This window comes from Peromyscus leucopus, chromosome 16_21 (assembly GCF_004664715.2).
Source record: "Peromyscus leucopus breed LL Stock chromosome 16_21, UCI_PerLeu_2.1, whole genome shotgun sequence".
NCBI classification, from domain to species: domain Eukaryota; kingdom Metazoa; phylum Chordata; class Mammalia; order Rodentia; family Cricetidae; genus Peromyscus; species Peromyscus leucopus.
The window spans coordinates 71,570,500-71,590,832 of NC_051084.1; positions in this window are offsets into that span (position 1 = coordinate 71,570,500).

The window sequence follows — 20,333 nt, forward strand, 5'->3', positions numbered from 1 at the left end:
GTTCAGACTAACGGATAATGGGACAAAGGCAAATTACAACTATGAAATGTCACTGCGCATCATACAATTGGCTAAAACCAATAGGGAGCAGGACAGTGATAAGAGCTAGCCACATGTGGCTGTGATGAGTCCCTATGCAGGCTGATGTAGTAGGGAACCATGCAGCGGTGTAACTAGACAGAAGTTCCCAGAAAAAAAGCCATATCTACATCGAAGATTCTGCCAGATCAATAGATTGATTTGAGTTGGTGCCACGGACTGGGGTAAATTGGAATGTTAGAGTACTAATTATCATGGGCTGTCCTTAATCTCTTAATAGCCATCATTGCCCACCTCTGTCTCTTACCCAACAACCTTTTGAGGGTCAGGTATTGAAACATTTGGGATGTGTTATTTTAACAGACCAGTAGTTTCTACCTGCCTCAAAACTAAGACTGTCATCCAACAGGATCCGAAGTTGTAGCTCGTATTTCTCCATTGTGCTGTAACCAACCTGAGTTTCCTACTAGTGTATTTGGTGATGCCTTGATTTATGATATCTTTTTGTTCTGTGACAATGGTATCTCATGTAATTATTTCCACAATGTAGCATGCCCTTGAGAACAACCTGAATTGGTATTTCTAGGCTGCGATCACTCCCATTTGGCTCAGAATAAACTGGCTCTTATTTCCTAGAAGTAAGAGTTGTATTTTGTGTGGAAACCATATGATCTAGAATTGCCAGCTTCTAGGGTTGCTACAGAAAAGTTTTCACAAAGGTCAGGAACGATGTATACATGTAAATAGTCAAGACAGTGGGACTGTGATCTTACGCTGAAGTCCTGGGGGAGAGGAAATTGAGATTAAAGACAAACACACTTCCCACCCCTTCCCTTCTACTACCAGACTATTCGCTCTTAAAATCAGTATGTTTAGAACAAACTTAGGAGTCTGAAGCTTGAAAACAATCTCCAAAGAAAAGCTACAAAAGGTTTCTACTATACACCAACCAAAGGAATGACACTTTCAGCTACAGAACTCTGCTAGGCACAGAAAAAGTGGAAACCTACATGGGAAAATCCATGACTCTTTATTCTTCCAACATAGAGGATTTTTTGTATTCCATTTTTCTCTTCCTGGACTTAATTTTTTTTTAAATTAACCTCCATATCAGTTTGGATCTGACCTGAAGGCCTCCTTCTTCAGGACTAGCTCCCATTTCTATCTGAAGGAGTTATGCAAAGTGTGCAAAGAGAAAAGCAATCAATAGTTCTATCCGTAGGTAACATCTACTAACTACAACACAAGCACAGCAAGCTATTTGGAAAGGTGACATAGTGGCACTTATATTTGGGGGTAACCAACAGCACCCAGTTGGACTTAATGCCTGTTCAATTGCAAGGAATTCATGCCTCTAACTGTAAACTTTGCCAACTGCCCATGGCTGGTGAGACCAAGGAACCTAGAGGAGATCATAGTCCCACTCTCCTAAACCAATATAGTTTCTAACTACATTCTACATGCTTATTCTTGGGCCCACAGACAAGTGATGCTCTCACCCTCCTCAGAGATGCTTCTTTCTGCAGTGGATGGAGACCACAGCTCATCAAATGCAGAGAACAACCGACCCTGTACAGCGACTACAACCCCTACACCTCAGGCTTGGGAACAACGTGGAAGAGCGGCCAGAAAAATTCTGAGAGCCAGACGACCAGGACAGGGGACGGATCTGGGAGGAGATGTGTGTGGGGTGGAGGGTGATAAAGATAGATTATATGAAATCTTCAAAAAGCTAATAAAAATATTTTGTTATTAAAAAAAAAAAAGTCCTCCAAGCCCAAAGTGGGATAGGGACACATGAATTTCCCTGGGAAGGAGAAATAGAAGAGATCTCCTGGGTAAACTGGGAGTAGGGGTGGGAAGGTAGGGGGATGGAAACTTGAGGGAGTGAGTTGGGAGGGCTGAGTGCTAGGGCAGACTGGGGGCGGGGCAGAGGGGGAGAGTATAACAAACTATATATTTTGATAAGGGGGACAATTTTAGGGTCAGACAGAAACCTGGTGCCAGGGAAACTCCTAGAAATCCACAAGGATGATCTCAGCTAAGACTCCTAGCTTCAATGGATAGGTAGCCTGAACTGGCCTCTTTTTAATCAGATTGGTGACTACCCAGATTGTCATCAGAGAGCCTTCACCCAGTAACTGATGGAAGCATATGCAGAGATCCACAGCCGTGCACTGGGCCAGTCTCAGGGAATCCTGTTGAAGAGAGGAAGGAAGTATTGTAAGAGCCAAGGGAGTTAAGGTTAGCACAAGGGAGCCCACAGAAACAACTAACCAGGTCTCAGTGTGGTGATATTTTATTTGTGCTCTAATAAATAAAGCTTGTCTGGAGATCAGAGGAAAAAGCCAGCCATTATAAGTAAACACAAAAGTCAGGCAATGGTAGCACACACCTTTAATCCTGGCACTTCGCAGGCAGGGATCTGTCTGGATCTATGTGAGTTCAAGCCCACACTGGGAACAGAGCCAGGCGTGGTGGTACATGCCTTAAATTCCAACACTAGTTAACTATGGAGGTCTGGAGGTCTGTACAGACAGACAGGAAGTGACAGAGCTGGACAGAGAGAGCAAATCAGATGGCAGAACATCAAGGCATATAGGCGTGGGTAGACAGGAAGTATCTCGCTTTTGGTAGCTGTGGAGTTGGTGAGGTGAGGTTAGCATGTGGCTGTTCCTATTCCTCTGATTTCTCTCAGGTTTTCACCCCTATATCTGGCTCCATGTTTTCTGTTAATAAGACCATTTAGAAATTTGTCTACACATAGGATCTCACTGACACAGGACCAACCTAGATCCTCTACATAGTGTGACAGCTGTGTAGCTTGATCTGCTTGTGGGACTCTTAGTGGTGGGAGCAGGGCCTGTCCCTAATGCTTGAACTGGCTTTGGGGAACCTATTCCTCATACTGAATTGCCTTGTCCAGCCTTAATACGTGGGAAGGAGCTTAGTCCTACCTCAACTTGATATGTCATGCTTTGTTGACACCCATGGGAGGCCTGCCACTTTCTGAAAAGAAACAGAGGAGGAGTGGATGGGGGTGGGGGGGTGGGAGGAGGGAATGAGAGGAGAGGAGGGAGGGGAAACTTTGGCCATTATGTAAAATAAATGAATAAATTTAATTAATAATCTTTTTAAAAAAATGTCCTCCAGAAAACTGGGGCCAGGTTCAATTCTCCTCAGAAAATGATCCAGCAAACCTGTCTCACAGGCAAATGAACAAATGCTTATGTTCTAGCCTCTGCCTCCTAACTTTCTGTAGATGTAACTTTTTGTAGGATGGCCACGGGGAATGGTTGAGGAGGAAATCAGACCTCCCATACTTTTTGCCAAATTATAAATAAGTTATCTTTTATTATTTGTTGTACATAAGAGCAGAGGCATCAAGTTTATAGACCTAGGCAACATCGGTTGGACAGCAGGAAACTGAAAATAAAACACTGTGTAACCACAGGAGACGCCCAGGTTCAATGTGGAATATCATGCGGCACCTAAAAGACACTAAAACCCAATGTTGCACAGCATAGTGATACAGGGCCATAATTCTAGAGCTTCAGAGACTGCAGCAAGAGGATTTCAAGTCTGAGGGCAGCTTGGGCTACACAGCAAGACTCTCTCCTAAAATAAATGTAAGCAAGTATGTAAAACATTGATAAAAATTGAAGGCACAGTATCAAGCAGAAAAAGAAATATAAAAAGAGGTCTACATGTGTGGATATAAAATGCATGTTCAAAAAAGCCATGATGTGAGTTGAGAGTAATTGAGATTTCTCACATCATGGTGAGTTTAATGTAGCGTCTTAGCAATCTATGGCTGTGAAGAGACACAATGACCATAGTCACTCTTGTAAAGGAAAACAGTTGGTGCTGGCTGACAGTTCAGAGGTTTAGTTCATTATCATCATGGCAGGAAGCATGGTGACATGCAGACAGACGAGTACTGGAGACGGAGTCATGAGTTCTACATCTGAATCAGCAGGTAGAGAGACACTGGGCTTGGCTTGGTCTCATGAAATCTCAAAGCCCACCTCCACAGTGGCACACTTCTTCCAACAATGCCAGGCTTACTCCAACAAGGTCACACCTCCTAATAGTGCCGATCCTTATGGGTCTCTAGGGACCATTTTCATCCAAACCACTACACACAGGAAGCTAGAGTGCTATGGAGGTTTATCACCTGGCCCTGGAATTTTCTGTTTAGTGCCCCATTGCTTCGAGGACTAGCATCATATAGCACCTTTCTAGTTTTCTTTCATAAATTTTACTTGGTTTACAAGATGGTAGTTTTTCATATGGCTTTTTTATACTCCCTTTATTTTGAAGTATAATTTCAGTTTCATGGCAGGGGGAGAGCAGCCTGATCTTTCTCTTCCTTTCATTATGTGACCTTATCACACTTTGTCCCCTCACACACACTGTGCTAGGAGTCTCACTAAGGTTCTCAAGAATGTTAAGTACTTGCTCTACATTAAACATACCCAGTTCCTACTAATGAGGAAGGTTCCTTCCTGGTGACTAATTTTCACAGTCCTGGAAGGTGCTATGCAGTCTACTGGGGAAGAATTTGCCTCAACGGGTTAACTCACTGTAAACACTTCAAACTACAGTACCAACCTGACAGGCAAGATATGTCTGCCAGTGCGATACTGGGATGATTGTTACAGGTGATTACCAGCAGCCTTGCTTCTTTGAAGGGAATCATACCTGATGTCATAAATCTAGTTGGAAGCCCCTGCTTGGGGAGGTTGTAGGTGCTAGAAGGAAACTTACTGCTGCTGCCTAACCAAATTTACCTAGCTTTAAATTGCTTCCTAAATAATTATGTTTATACCCATAGACAAATGCTACTCTTAGCCTTAACCAAAAAAAAAGCTTCTCTTTGCGTTGAACAGTTCTGAATGAAGAAACTTGTGGCTGCCCAAAACACTAAGGATGAGTGATGGCTGAGGACTCAGTCCTAAACAAGACACTTTTGCATGCCCCTCTAAGGCTCAGAGAAGAGGGGACAGATAGAATTTAAGAGCCAAAAGATACATAGAAATTCTACAAAGTGCCATCTTCTAAGCAGACATAGCCATTGTGATCACAAATTTATGGTAGCCCATCCCAAACTGTCTGGAGGCGGTAAGAGAGAGTGTAGGTGGGGTGGGGGATAATCAGAACGTACCAAGTTCCATATCCAAGGGAGAGTGGAAAGAAGAGAGAGAGGAAGAGCAGAGAGAGAGAGAGAAAGAGAGAGAGAGAGAGAGAGAGAGAGAGAGAGAGAGAGAGAGAGAGATTCTAAACATCAGCGGTCCTCTGCCTCCAATTGCTGTTCATTTCAAGTAACAGCAAGTAAATATTAGCTTCAGCAAGCTTTCAGAGGTGTGAAACCACCAGTTCCCTCAATCCCTTCTCCTCCAGGCTGGATTCCCTAACGGCCCGGGGAGGGAGTCTCCTCAAATATTTTTGCCCAGGGGCCTTAGAGCTACATCCCTATCTTTCATCCCTCAGTTTGTCTATGAATAAATATATACATTATTCTTGTTCTTTTAATTCTGTAACCTCTTCAGAGCAGTTAAAAATTATGTTAAAAACTCATTAACTTTGACGAGATATTGATGATGCCAGCGGTTAATTACGAGCCAGCTGGTGTTATGGCAAGAATTAAAAAGTTAGACATTGGAAGTTTGTTTTTAAAATAAAATAAAAGCCACACAGGGTTCTCTGGGGGTCAAAAAAGAGACCTGGGGACCCCCCACACCACACTGTTTCTTATTCCTTTCCTGTTTGGGCATCTTCCAGGTTCTCCCTCATTGAGAAAATACAAAGCAAAGGCTATAAATCCCATGCTTCATGGTGTTAATTGACTGCGAGCTGGGGTCAGAAAGACGGTTCTCCCCACGGAGGACTCCACCACAGTGTAGAGGGTAGAAAGGGTCTCAGATGCCTACAGGGCACTGGATACTGGTCACTGTCAAGTACCAAATGGAAAATGTAGTATGCCTTCTGCTTCTGTCCGCAGGAAGGCCCAGCAGTGTGGAACACTCCCCTCTCCTCCAGCCCCTCCCCCCCTTCACCTTCCCAAGGTGAGAATGATTCTACAAGCCTGTAATCTAATAAGGTCTTTTTCTGGTCAAAGGCAGTATGTTTTCTAAATGAGAAAACAGACTGTGAGGCAGTCATATGAGATGAAAAAGAGGAGGAAGAGGAGGGAGAGGGAGGAGGAAGAAGGGCCCTTGCTAAAACCCCACAAAAGTGTCTTTTCTAAAACTCTGCAACTGCGGAGGATGCAGCTCGATGGTAGAGTACTCATGAGCGAGGCCCTACCTTCAATCCTCAGTACCAAAGTGAAAATTCTTCAACATATACATAAAAATAATATAAAGAGGCCTCAAGAGACAGTTCCGAGGTTAAGAGTGCTTATTGCTCTTGCACAGGAACTGAGTTGGGTTCCTACACCTTCATTAGAAAGCCTACAACTACTTGTAACTCCAGTTCTGGGGGCTCCAGCTCCCTCCTCTGGCCTCTGCAGGGACTCACACAAGTCTACATGCCAGCACACAGACACACACGCATTTACAGAAAGCCTCGCCTCTCGTCATCTGGGTTTAGGATCTATTTTACCTGCCTCTTCAGCGTCGTGTTCTTCACACCTTCCGGGGAACAGAGGAAGCAGAGAGACTGTTTTCAGGCCTGAAGCCAAACTTTGGAGGTTTGCTTCCCAGTTTCGCTACTTCGTTCTAACTTCAGTGAGTCCGTCAGGGCCCCAAGCTTCAACCTCTCACTAAAAGGAGAATATTTGTAGTGTATAGCACATAGAGTTGTATAGGAGTTGGTGCTTTGACCAGCAGTGCCCCTTATGACACTTATTACTTCCTGTTGATGCTTATTATTTTTTCTCCCATTGCCATGTGGTTAAACTGTGGCTACTAATAACAGTCTGCATGAACCAAAATATTCTGTGGAACTTGTAAACTGTGCAGAAAGACGTACATAGGTAGAGACATAAAACTGAGTTTTCTGAACTGTCATAACCCCACCCACCACCCACCCCTACCCCTGTCTGTGGCTTCCCCTTTCCAGGCCATGAATTGTGTGCACACTTCACAGTGGGTAGGGCCATCATCCACTTTCCTCATCTGTGAATCATCATTAATGTTTACTCTTTTTTGTATGAGGATCACAGTAACTGTCTTAGTCAATGATCTATTGCTGTGAAGAGACACCATGACCACAGCAACTCTTATAAAAGAAATTGGGGCTGGCTTACAGTTTCAGAGGTCCGTTATCATGATGGCAGGAAACATGGAAACATACAGGCAAACATGGTGTTGGAGAAGGAGCTGAGTTCTACATCTGGATCCTAGGAAGCAGGAAGAGAGACACTGGTCTTGGCATGGGCTTTTGATATCTCAAAGCCCACCCCCAGTGACACACTTCATCCAACAAAGCCACATCTCCTAATCCTTTTAAATAGTGACCTGGTAACCAAGAGACCAAGCATTCGAATATATGAATCTATGGGGTTACTCTTATTCAAATTATCACACTACCCCAGGTGACACTCTTCTTTCTGGTGATGCTCTTTATTTCTTCAGACCTGCTCTGAACTCCACACAGCATTATTCTGTTCCAGAAAATGACTTCCATCACTGATGTCCAACACAAAGAAGGTCTTCTCTTCTCCTGCAAATCAAAATATCCAACCCATCTGACAAACCATGGCTGCCCCCATTTCAGTGAAAGCAAATGTTCCACACTTGTCTCAGAACCTTGGCTCACCCACCACCTGCCTCATGAGGCTTCCTCCTCCTTTTGAAAAACTGAAGTGGGCTTAGAAATGCAGTGACTTGTGAACACTGATTTTTTTGGAACAACAGCAGCAGGGTGAATACCAGAACCAAAGATCATTTTGCTCCCTTGGGAGTGACAGAACTTACCTTATCTCTCTCCACCATCAATGGCTTTTACAATCCTTGAATAATTAAACACAGTGACCCACAATCTACTGAAATTCAGAAATAAAAACATCAAGTAGTTGATTGAATCACATCCTAAAAATTTCTCAGCTCCATTTTCTTGATTGATTTTTCTCTATTTTTGACTATATTTTTATTACAAGCATGTGTTAATCTTATAATCAGAAGAAAAGGGCTTTTTATAAAAAAAAACTCTACTAGCAAAACTAAAGGAAGTGGCAGACAGGCTCCTCCAAAGCCCCTCCTCGTAGTCTGGCTATCTTGGGGAGAGACTGCTCATAGCAGCCATGCCTGACGGTTTGTGTCATGGGCTGGATTTCGGAAGACTTACTTACAATGTAATCCTCCTGCCAAGCATCCGATATCACATTTTTAGCTTACTGTTTGGGGTCTCATGTTTTTGCATTCCAACTCTTGACTCATTGTGTGTGTATGCACACTTTGTTCCAGACTGTCTGTCAGAAGAACACGGTCTTTCTAAAGGAAGAGAAAACGTTTCTGGCAAATGCCAAGATTCCCTGAGGAATCACGTATGGTTGCTGCTTCTCTGTTACCGCTAGCTAATTGCTTAAGGACAAAGACTCAAGGACGAATGTGCCTCTGAGAAAAACTTTTGTGGTATGCACACTGCTTGTACCTTTTGAGTTATCATGAACTGCTTTTGCCAACTTTTGATCAAGGTGACAAATCTTGGCTCAGGAAAGAAATTTAGCGATGTGTCAGCCCCATCAATAAGCTGTAAGGGAAAGTAATTCATTTTTAATGGAAATTCTGTTTACAAAATAGACTAGGTATATAACCAAAGTCTAAGAGGAGATAACTCACTCTGGCAAATAGGCTGCATACCTAATAGAGGAAAATAAAAGTGAGGCAGAACACCGTGTACTTACAGAAATGAAGTGCACGCAACGTTTTATAGTCACTACAGCAGTAATTTCATATCACACAGAAACTTTCGTGTTCAGCTTTGATTTAGATTCAAGAAACAGAACAAAAAAAAGTTAAGAAAGATGGAGAAGGAATGGAGCCATAATATTAAGCAAAATTTTATGCTAGTTTTTCAAAAATCTTTAGACTATTCCAAGATCCTTTAAGTCCCTAGAATTTATTGGATTTCTGCCAGTTTCTAGCTTCTATCCACCCAACACACACCACTACTCATGCTCCTCAGTAAACGTGACATCACTCCCATTATAGATACAGTTAGAATATTTTCTAATTTCTCTTGTTTCTAGTCTATAATTTGCTTTTTGTTGTGGTCCTACAGGCAAATTGGGTAAGTGGCATTATTCTCCATTGGTAGATTTAAAAAAAAACAATGCAACCATCACAGAGTGAGAGTCCTTCGGTGGGAAGGAGAGAGGGGTTAGCAATTGAGAACTTTTTGCCGTCACAAAGGACCCAGGTTCAGTTCCTAAGACCCACATGAAGGGTCACAACCACCTTTAAGTTCAGTTCCAGGGGATCCAGTGGTCTTTTCTGGCCTCTGAGGACGCCTGCATCTATGTGGTACACATAAACTCACACAGGCTCATAAATATACATAAAAAAAAATCTCTATATATTTTTAAGAGTTCTTCTAGCAATTTAGGATGTCTTTATCCACAGGTACCTAAAGAAGGAAAAGATAGATAAGGCTACCATTTGGTTAAATGAACAGAAGGTCCTCAAAAAGGTATTCAGTTTCTATCAGAAACTCACAAAGGACATAAAAAGAGTCCTTGGAAAATACAGACAGAAGTCAAAGCCATATTCATCTACCCTAATGTTCAAGGCTGCAAGAGCCAAGAAGAGACACAAAATACCCACTGGCTGTGTTGAGACCACCAGAAATATGTGAAAACATTCTAAAGACATAAAGAATTACAAAAGCAGAAAGAAATCTAGGAAAGTCAGTAAGGAAGATGGAACCAAAAGGCAAATGTGTAGTGCTGAGAGAACACAGGAGTGGGCTTATGCTGCGCAGGGTCCTTCCTATACCAGCTCCTGACTCCTGGCACACAATTGATACTTGATCATTTTTTATGAAAGACTAAAGGCCTCTCCCTCAATGAGTCAAGGCCTTGTGGAGCAACAAATGTGATGGTAAATGATTCTGATAATAAAAGCCAATCATTTTTCAGCATTATACTCAGCCTAAGAACCTGATGTATATTAATTCATTAAATATTCATATAGGGTAGCTCCTATTAATAGCCTCAATGTATAGATAACGGAAGCACAAAATCACACAGATGGTGAGCTGCAAAATCACACAGAACACTGAATCTTGGCACTACTGCTGGCACTGGTACAGCTTAGTGTTGAGGTGGGAGGAGATGCTGTGTTAAATTATGTCTGCTCGTTTGCAGAACTGGCCACAATCATTCATTCCCGGTGTCTCCACACTCCACAGTTGACTCTGCAGTTCTTTTTTGAAAAGGCAGGATGTGTTTTCCCATCCCATGAATCCAGGCTGGCCTTATGACATGCTCTGGCTAGTGGAATGTAGGGAGAACCACAGGGTTTCTCAAAAGGCCTACCTTCTGTTCTCATTCTTAAGACCCTTCACTGTTGACTCTACATAGTACTTACTCAGTTATGTGGTCAGCAGTTTCTAAATCAGTCCTCAAAGTTCCCCGGTTTTCCATCAGGGTCTCCTCTAAGAGCACAGTCAAGGGTTAGTTGGAGGTGTTGCTTCACGGGAAGGTTCACCTTGCGAGCTTAGCATGACCAGCACAGTTCCTCACTGGCTGTGGGTCAAAGGCTGCCCTCCCCTTGGGTCTTCACCTCTGTAGGTGGTTTACATGAGAGTTGCCTCTACAAAGCAAGCATATGAAGAACAAGAAGCAGAAGAGCAGATGAAACAGAGGCCATGAGCTTTTTTAACCTAATGTTGTATTTGAAACTTCATCACCTTTGATCTTGTCTGTCTGTCTGTCTGTCTGTTTCAAGGCAAGGTCTTGTTATGTAGCCTAGGCTTGTCTCCATTCCGTTATCCTGACAACTTTCTAAGTGCTGGGGTTGAGGGTGGGTGTGCACCACCACACCTGGCCCTTTCGTCCCCTTCACTCTATTCTAGTCATTAGAAGCAGGTCACCAGGCAACTGCCCAGGCAGGATGGGAGGAAATAACAACAAGGCTTGTGAATATCAGGATTTGGAGAACACTTTAGAAGCACACAGCTTTGTGAGTTAATGCTGGAACATGACGAAAATATGAATTTCATAAACAGGGTCATATTTATTAAATCTTAAGAACTTAAGATTTGGTCTTAAGAACTCACTTTAGAATCTTGAAAGGAAGCAATTTTTAATCCATATCATATAGTGATCTTAATGTCCATAAAGGATAACAAAACTTGAAACCATAAATAAATATTAAAAGGCTAGGGGAAATCCTCAGGTGTGGCTCTGTAATGGAATATTAAGGGAGCATACGGTCCATGTGCAGCCAACTCCTAATGTTTCAGAATAACATCAAGAAAGACAACTTTAGCTCCCCACAAAATGCCCTTAGAGATACGCAAGATGCACCATTGGCCTAATCCGTTGTGGCATTTCTTATATGCTTATGCATAACACTATGTGGGAATGCAATAAAAATTTAAACAAGGTACTAGAGTTCAGCAAAACAAGAGGATGCAGATTTTGAAAAATAGAGATGTGTCATTCTACACAGTCTCTAAGACATTTGATGTGCCAGCGCTTTCCTGGTAGTTCTAGCCTCCAAAGCTCACCTAAACCATAAATCAAGAAAAAAAGTCTTCAACCCTCACAGAATTAGAGAGAAGAAAGCAGGGTTTTGTAGGTATTATTGTTAGAGAGATGAGAAAAAGATACAACTCTCTTTTATACCTACATTATGTTCAAGTGTTTAAAACAGCAAAGCCATCTATTTTGCCCTTGGGCAATGTCTAAGTAGATATTTTAGGCATACACTTGAGGCTTGGGAGGATTTGTTTCCCTCGAGTTTATAAAAAGAAAAATGAAGATGGGCATATTGCAGGCGTATGCTTTACAATACACACAGTAGGGCAAATAAAAGCATTGCTAATGCAGTAGCCCTTCATTAAAAGATAAACACCCCACAGTGAAAAGCATGAATTTAAGTTTTCACATAAGCAAAGGCATACATTTCGACATTGTAAGAGCAGTAGTTTCTGTCAATCAACCTGAATTCTCTTTAAGCCTTAAACATATAAGTCACATTGAGAGGGTTTGCATTTCACAAGTGGATTTATATATAAATACTTTTGCTGGCTCCAGTTCAACACAACAAAAGAAGTCAAACATTAGTCTGTATTTGTATTTCTCTGCTGAAGTGTTTTGACATAAACTGCACACAATCCTAGCTGAAAGCGGAAAGCTGACTGCTCCACACTCTTGCATTCTTTGTGACGGAAGTTTCTTTTAACTTGGAAAATTAGACAGCTTATGAGTGAGAAGTTTACTCAAACCCAAGAGGAGACATTTTAAAAGCAGTATGACATTATGTAAACCTCCGCCTTCACACATAATTCACTTTCTACCTGTCAGAATTCCTGTAAGTATTCCCAAAACACAACAGCACCATTGGTAGTCAGCGTTCAGATCCTTGGGACACAGATGTCAGTACAGATTATGTCCAGAAGTCAGTCAGAACAGCCCTTTTGCAAACCAGTTCTTCCAAACCCAGAGAAATAACATCTTATTTAAAACTTTGGAGTACTCAAATTGCATAGCAAATATAGTTGTGGAAAGAAATATTTGGGGTGAATTTTCATACCTAGGTATGTCCAAATGAAATTAAAAAACAAATCTCTAGAGATGATCTGTTTCATCAGTTATCACCACGATAATGCTGAGTAATAAACCACCCTTAACTCTCTGACCTGAAGACACCATCGTGTATTCGCACTCACCAGCAGCAGGCTGGTTGCCACTGCGCTGAGCTAGTTGGGAAGGGTAGGCCGTAGGTTAGGTGCAGGTTTGACCCATTTGTCTCTTCCCTTCCTTGGATCAGTGACCCCAGAGATATGTCTCTCAATCTGGGCCCTGGCTGAGGCAGTCACAGTTGGACAAAGTGTATTGTTCTCTGGGGAACAGTAGAAGGCCCACAAGCAAACCTATCTGTGTGAGCACATGCAAAGATTCTGCTTTTATCGTGTTCATAGTCTCTGTTCCCTCAGGGGACTGGCTCCAGGACTTCCCATCAAATACAAAAACCCTGACATGCTCAATACCTTCCTATAAAATGTCATGGCGTTTACACAGGATCTATGTGTGCCCCCATATGCTGTCAGGCCCCTGTGTAGACAGCTGTTGTACAGGGAATAACAATAAGGTTCCATTTTCCTGAAGCTTTTCTATCCATAATTATTTGAGGCTATAGATCTGGAACCCACAGACACAGAGAGCCGAGTGTAATAATATCATTTTGTCTAGAGCATGCCCAAGCCTTGGGGTGGACAAGTACACATTCCATAAGGCTGTCAGAAGAAACTCATCTTCTACCCTCCCATTGCTGGGTGTTAATTAATCAATGGAAGAAATCTGCTTTCTTGAATACTGAAAGTCTTCGTTGCTGTATTTAAAAACTCAGAGGGCATATTCTTTCAAGATTTTAGGGAGCAGCGAGATGACTCCCAGGATACAGACACTTCTTGCCAAGCCTGAGGACTTGAGTAAGATCTCTGGGACCCACATGTGGAAAGAGAGAACCAAGTTGTCCTCTCGCCTCCACACATGCACACACATTAAACAAATGTTTGCTGACTGAACATATACCTGTAAAAGGCTGCTGTGTGGGATATACTGCTCATTAGTATGAGTTCCATAGCAAACATAAATATACAATACTCACAATTCTAAGCTAGAATTTTCTTTTTATTATTTTTTAGATTTATTTTATTTTATGTGTCAGAGTGTTTTGCCTGTGTGCTGGCATGTTTTATGACAACTTGATGCAAGCTAGAATGCCTAGGAGAGGAGCCTCAGTCGAGAAAACACCTCCAGAAGACTGGGCTCTTGGCAAGCCTGGAGGGCATTTTCTCAATTAGTGATTTATGGGCAAGAGCACAGCCCATTGTGGATGGGGCCACCCCTGGGCGAGCCGGCCTGGGTTCAAAAGAAATCAGGCTGAACAAGCCGGTAAGCAGCACTCTTCCATGACCTCTGCATCAGCACCTGCCTCCAGGTTCCTGCCCTGTTTTAGTTCCTGTCCTGATTTCCTCCAGTGATGGAATATAATGTACAAGTGTAAGCCAAATAAACTCTTCTCTCCTAACTTGCTTTTTGGTCATGGTGTTTCATCACAATAGAAACCCTAACTAAGACAACCCACACATATGTATATGTACCATGTGTGTCTGTTGCCTGTGGAGGTCAGTAGAAGGAGTCACATCCCTTGAACTATAGTTATAGATGGTGTGAGCCACCACGCAGGCCCTAGAACCAAACTCAGGTCTTGCGCAAGAACAAAAAGTGCTAAGCCATTTCTCCAGTCCCAGAATTTTCTTATGTAAATTAAGTCCATATATATACATATACATACATACATATATATATACCCTTTCCCTCCTAACTTGTTTTTTGGTCATGGTGTTTCATCATAATAGAAACCCTAACTAAGACAGCCCACATAAATGTATATATATCAGATAGATAGATAGATAGATAGATAGATAGATAGATAGATAGATGATAGATAGATAGAATATACAAAATATAATATATATATATATATATATATATATATATATAGAGAGAGAGAGAGAGAGAGAGAGGCTCTCACTATTTTCTTACTACTGTAAATTATTTAGTTGGAAATCAGTAGAGATGTAGCCTATTAAGAGCCTCATTAAGTTCTTAAAATAGAATTGTCTTGTTTAGGGTTTCTATTGTTGTGATAAAACACCATGACCAAAAGTAAGTTGGGAAGAAAAGGGTTTATTTCAGCTTATAGTTCCATATCACAGTCCATCATTAAGGCAATTCAGGACAGGAACTCGAGGGCAGGAACCTGGAGGCAGGAGCTGATGCAGAGACCATAGAGGAGGGCTTCTAACGGGATTGCTTCCTTGTCTTGTTTAGCCTGCTTTCTTACAGAACCCAGAACCACCATCTCAGGTATGGTACCATCCATAGTGAGGTGGGCCCACCCTTATCAACCATTAGTCAAGAAAATGCATGACAGGCTTGCCCAAAGGCCAGTCTAGTGGGAGCATTTCCTCCACTGAAGAGCCTTCTCCCAAAAAGACTCTAGCTTGGTCGTTGACTTACAACTAACTAGCCAGCACAGCTGACCCCTTGTCAACTTGACATAAAAACACATCACTTATTAATCCATAACCTTTCCTTTCTTGTCCCCAAGATGCCATGCTAATATTTATATGATAATATAAAACATTCCAACTTTTAATAGTCCTACAGTCTTTACAATTTCAAATGCTTTTAAAAATCCAGCCATATCCCTTACTCCAACCCACCACCATTTGCAAACCTACAATCCTAGTTCCAGACCTGTGGCTTGAATCCTCTTCATTTGTGAACCCCACCCCTTTGCCTGGCCTAGCTCTAGACCTGTGGTTTGGTAGCCATCTTTCCCTGGTCCAATTGAACAGCTCATTTACCAGCTTTTCCTGGTCTCGTTCAGGTTGCCTATCTCCTGCAGTGGCCCAGTCTAAGGAGGGCAAGATTATCATATCAGACACAACCAAAGATAGAAGTCCATATGGCCAGGTCAAATTGCAAATGAAAATAACATGAATTCCTCAAACAACATTTCTCCTATCAGACCCATTAGTCCTATAGAAGGGTTTCTAATAAAGACGACCTAGGTGAACCCCAGAACACATAATTTAAAAGAACAACAATAAACTTTATAATAATTCAAGGGATTTAAAGAAGACAATACCAAGCACTTCACTGAACCACAGAAAAACAGCAGTAAATACTTCAGTGCTATCCAAGAAAACACAAATACTCATTTGAATGAAATAACAGATAATTGGGGTTTTGAAACTGGACTTGATAAAGAGATAGAAACATGGAGGATAACACAAGCTGGAATGAAGATGGAATTGAGAACCCCAGTGTCCCCGTTAGAAAGCTCAAGGGAAGCCTCACAAGTAGAGCAAGTCAAGTAGAGACGGCATATCTGGACGGGAAGATAATGGGTATGATTGTGCTCCATGGTCTTGTGTCAAGTTGACACAAGCTCAAGTCACCCGAAATGAATTTAGTCGCTGCACTTCACAAACGTGAGTGCTGCCTGTTACACCTTCCTGTACATCTTGCCATTCTGGTAACTGCCGTGGTGGTTCATAGGTGTCATATCTGGGTAGGACTGTTTCATTGCTTCCCTCTGTTGGAGGGTTGCATAGAATTTTCTAGAACCATGGAAGATAGACCACAGAAAAGTGGCTTTCAGGTCAGATCCAGCTCAAGTCATCGGAGTCCAGTGCTCTGTGTATTCTCTGTCTGTAGCAATAGGGACCTACTCCTGACCCCTGAGAGGCAACCAGGGGCTACACCAATAGCCTATATTGGTTTGGGACTACCCTGACCAACCATTCAAAAGGAGGTTGATCATGCTTGGCATAACGTAGCTGGGGTTTTGTTAGTCGTTCTTGTGAGGAACACTGTCGAAGTGTCACGACTCCCTTTAAGGTGTGTGTGTGTGTGTGTGTGTGTGTGTGTGTGTGTGTGTGTGTTGTGTATGATTTTAGCTAAATATAAAATAATACATTTTATGAGGCTTTGCCAAACAACATTGGTGTTATCTGTTCCTCTTTTCTCCTTCTTTATTAACCTCCCTCCCATCTTCCTAGTTGGAGTTCCCTCTCCTTTATTCAACTTCCTGCTTCATATCACCTTAATCCTGCTATTCCCCTCCATTCCCTATCTATGGTCCTTTTTTACTTTCCTGGTTTCTGTGATTACTCCATGTTGTAAACTCACATATGAGGATTTGGAGCTAGGAACTGCAGATGGGAGAGAATGTGTGGTGTCTGTCTTTCAAGTCTGGGTTATGTAACTCAATGTAATCTTTTGTAGATCTACCCTTTTACTTGTAAATTGAATTTCATGTTCTCATTTTTCTTTACAGACAAATAGTATTAAATTGCATATATGAACCATATTTTCATTATCCATTCATCTCTTCAAGGACATTTAGTTTGTCCCCTGGCTGTTGTAAATAGGGCAGCAATGACAATCCCTGGCTATCTCATACTGATTGGGGTAAGTGAAGTTACAACTGGTAGTTGAGCAGTCTACAAGACTGAGTGCCTCAGTGGCTTCAATCGGTGCTAGAAGTGGTTCCAGGAGAACCACTGGTCCCTAGTATAAGATGAAATCTTGGAAGTGTTGGTTCTGATACCAAGCAATGTAACCAGCAGCGGCAACAATGGGGCAAATTAACTCAGCAGCCATAGGAAAGACGAAGCAAGCAAAAGATGAGATGATCCTATGCCTTGCCCTTTTCATATCTAAACAAACACTCTCACAGTTGGTGTTTGGTGGAGTCACATGTTCCTTACATAGGAGTTTAGCCTAGAGGGATTTTCTCTTACATATTCTATCCCTTTAGTCTCTTGCCATCACCAACTACACACACACACACACACACACACACACACACACACACACACAAGTACGTCTGCATACATTTTTTCCTGAGTGTCCACAGACTGAACCATTCTCTTTGAATCCCTAAAAACACTTGTACCAAGCCTGGTATTAGGGAAGCATCTGATGAGTCTATGAAATGAATTTAGTCACTGGATCTCACCTTTGGAAAGTCAATGGGCTTAAGGGCACCTTCTATTCTCTAGGGGAGCTGATGACTGGTCTTGATAGCAATAAGTAAGTTATAATAAATGAGATAAATCAGAATAAGAGACTAAACAATAGGGCAAATATACTTGGGTTCTAACCAAGGAAGCCAAATTGGCGTCATGAGAAACCACTCCAGTTCAGCTACCGTCTTGAAAGATAATCTTTGTATTTCCATATATGTGAGTTGGTTGAGTATAAAATAAGGAGTTTGGAGATACACTGGACTTAGTAAAACTCTTCTGGTCACAAGTAATTTTAAACAAGAAAATGTAACAACTGGAAAATCAAAGAGTCACATAAGTGATGTGGAATATGTGTCTGTAAAACTATATGTGAAGTAATGAAATTACTTAAGTAATGGCACATTCTAATATTCAAATAACTCCCAGTTTGATGAAATCTATTGAGACTGTGGTCTCCCTTCATTCAATAGCTTCCAGAAATTACTATGGGAACGGAGAATATGTTGTGATTCTTACATAGTAACAACCCACCTCAGTAGTATTTGTAGACTCCTTTAAGATGAAAAGTGGAATAATTACTTTAAAAACTCACATGGTTAAAGATACATATTATATACTAATTTCATTGTAATTTTTAATATACACATATGAGCACTTAACCACGTCAGGTGGGTCATTATTCCATTTCTTAACAGCAGATGGTTATAACTTAATTCTAGTCTCTTCCTTTCACTGTCTCTGTGATCACGAAGCAGTCATGCAGTTGACATCATAACCCATGTACTCATTCAACCTACAGTTTTTCTTTACCCAGGTCTATACTCATCAACACCTCTTTGCCAGCAAGATGAACATTTGCCTTTGATGAAATGATTCCTCTCTTACATTCTGGAATTACAGACAAGGGAGTAAATTTATTTTATTTTGTATTATGGAAAACTTAGGACAAAAACTAAAGATAAACGACTAATATAGGACACAGAGTTTTTTAAAAGAAGATCCTCCTTTTTGTAGAGTCTTACTTGATGCTATTGGGTCTTGAATCAATAACACTAGATTAGATGGCCACAGATCCTAGGCTTCATCGTGGAAGTTTGCTGGTCATTGGCTCTGTACTAATTTAATTAGGCATTTTCCCCCGTTACCAGAGACATGTGCCCAGTGAAGGAGAGAAGGGGTCTGTCTTCTGGGACTGGAAATAGGGTCTAGTCTAAGCTCTGCCACCCAGAAGCTTGATGTTCCTGAGGAAATGCCTTTTAGTCTCTGGGTCCCATAATCTGAAGAATATATAGATTCATATCTCCAGGTTCCTATTCTCTTTTAAAATATTTTCTTTTTATTATGTGTATCTGTGTATTTATGTGTGGATGTGCATGCAAGTGCATGTACCCCTGGAGGGAAGAAGAAGGCATGAGATCCCCTGAACGTGAAGTTATAGGCAACTATGGCCACCCGAGTGAGTGCTGGGAACAAGCACAGAGCACCCTCCTAACTGCTGAGCATCTCTCTAGATCCCCAGGTTCCTATTCTTATTGTTACAATTAAACCAGTGCCTCTTCCATAAAGTTCAGCCTTGAAAAGTGAGTTATCAACAAGACAAACAAGGAATGTCACATGTAGTGAAATTCTAGTTTTTCCTTTTATTTGAGAAAACAAAAAAATATTTTACAGTAAAAAAAAGCATTAAATGTTGTTATGAAAATTATTTTAAAGTTATCCTATAAGGTATTTAGAGTTTATATCATTTTTTCATCTAGCCCAGCTACTCATTCATTTTAAAGAGCCTGAATTATAAAAACATAAAACTTTTATAAGCAAGAAAACATCAATAAGCACTTGACTTTGAAACTATTTTATTGTTTTTTTCTAGCACTGTTTTACAGAAGAAGAAGAAGAAGAAGAAGAAGAAGAAGAAGAAGAAGAAGAAGAAGAAGAAGAAGAAGAAGAAGAAGAAGAAGAAGAAGAAGAAGAAAGTAGTTTCCAGAATCTTCCTTCTGGAAGAACCACATTGCAGATCTCATTTCCTGCAGGGTTTCCTCTGTTACCCAGGTCACGTGTAGGAAAACCATGTGAAGTAGCAGTTACTGGAGGCCACAGTGAATGAAATCCAAGCCTCAAAGCTGCCACACCACATCAAACAGAAGACCCATGCCCAGTGGCTTCTTGTCTCAATGCCATCGCAGACATTTTGGCACCATGCTAGCACATGATAATAACAAGAGCTGTCCCTATCAAGTCATCAGGGATGCCAAACTCTCCAGAAGGACCTTGGCATTCAGATCACAATTTTCACCTCAATTCTGCCAAGTGGATATTTTTTAACCCCATTGTACAGGTGAAGAAATTTAGACTTGGGATGGCTTGTAAAGTCCCTTCACTGATGGGAAGCTAAGGAGCCTGGGGCTCAAACAGAAGTCACCCGATGTCAGAAAGTGAACTCTACCAGCCAGTCTGCATGGGTTCCTCATCAGTCTTCAGTGACTATCACCCTTGAAGAAGGAGGAGTTTATGAACATTGCTATCACATTCTGTCCCAGATCAGCTTTTCCTGAGTTCTCTGCTTCTGATGA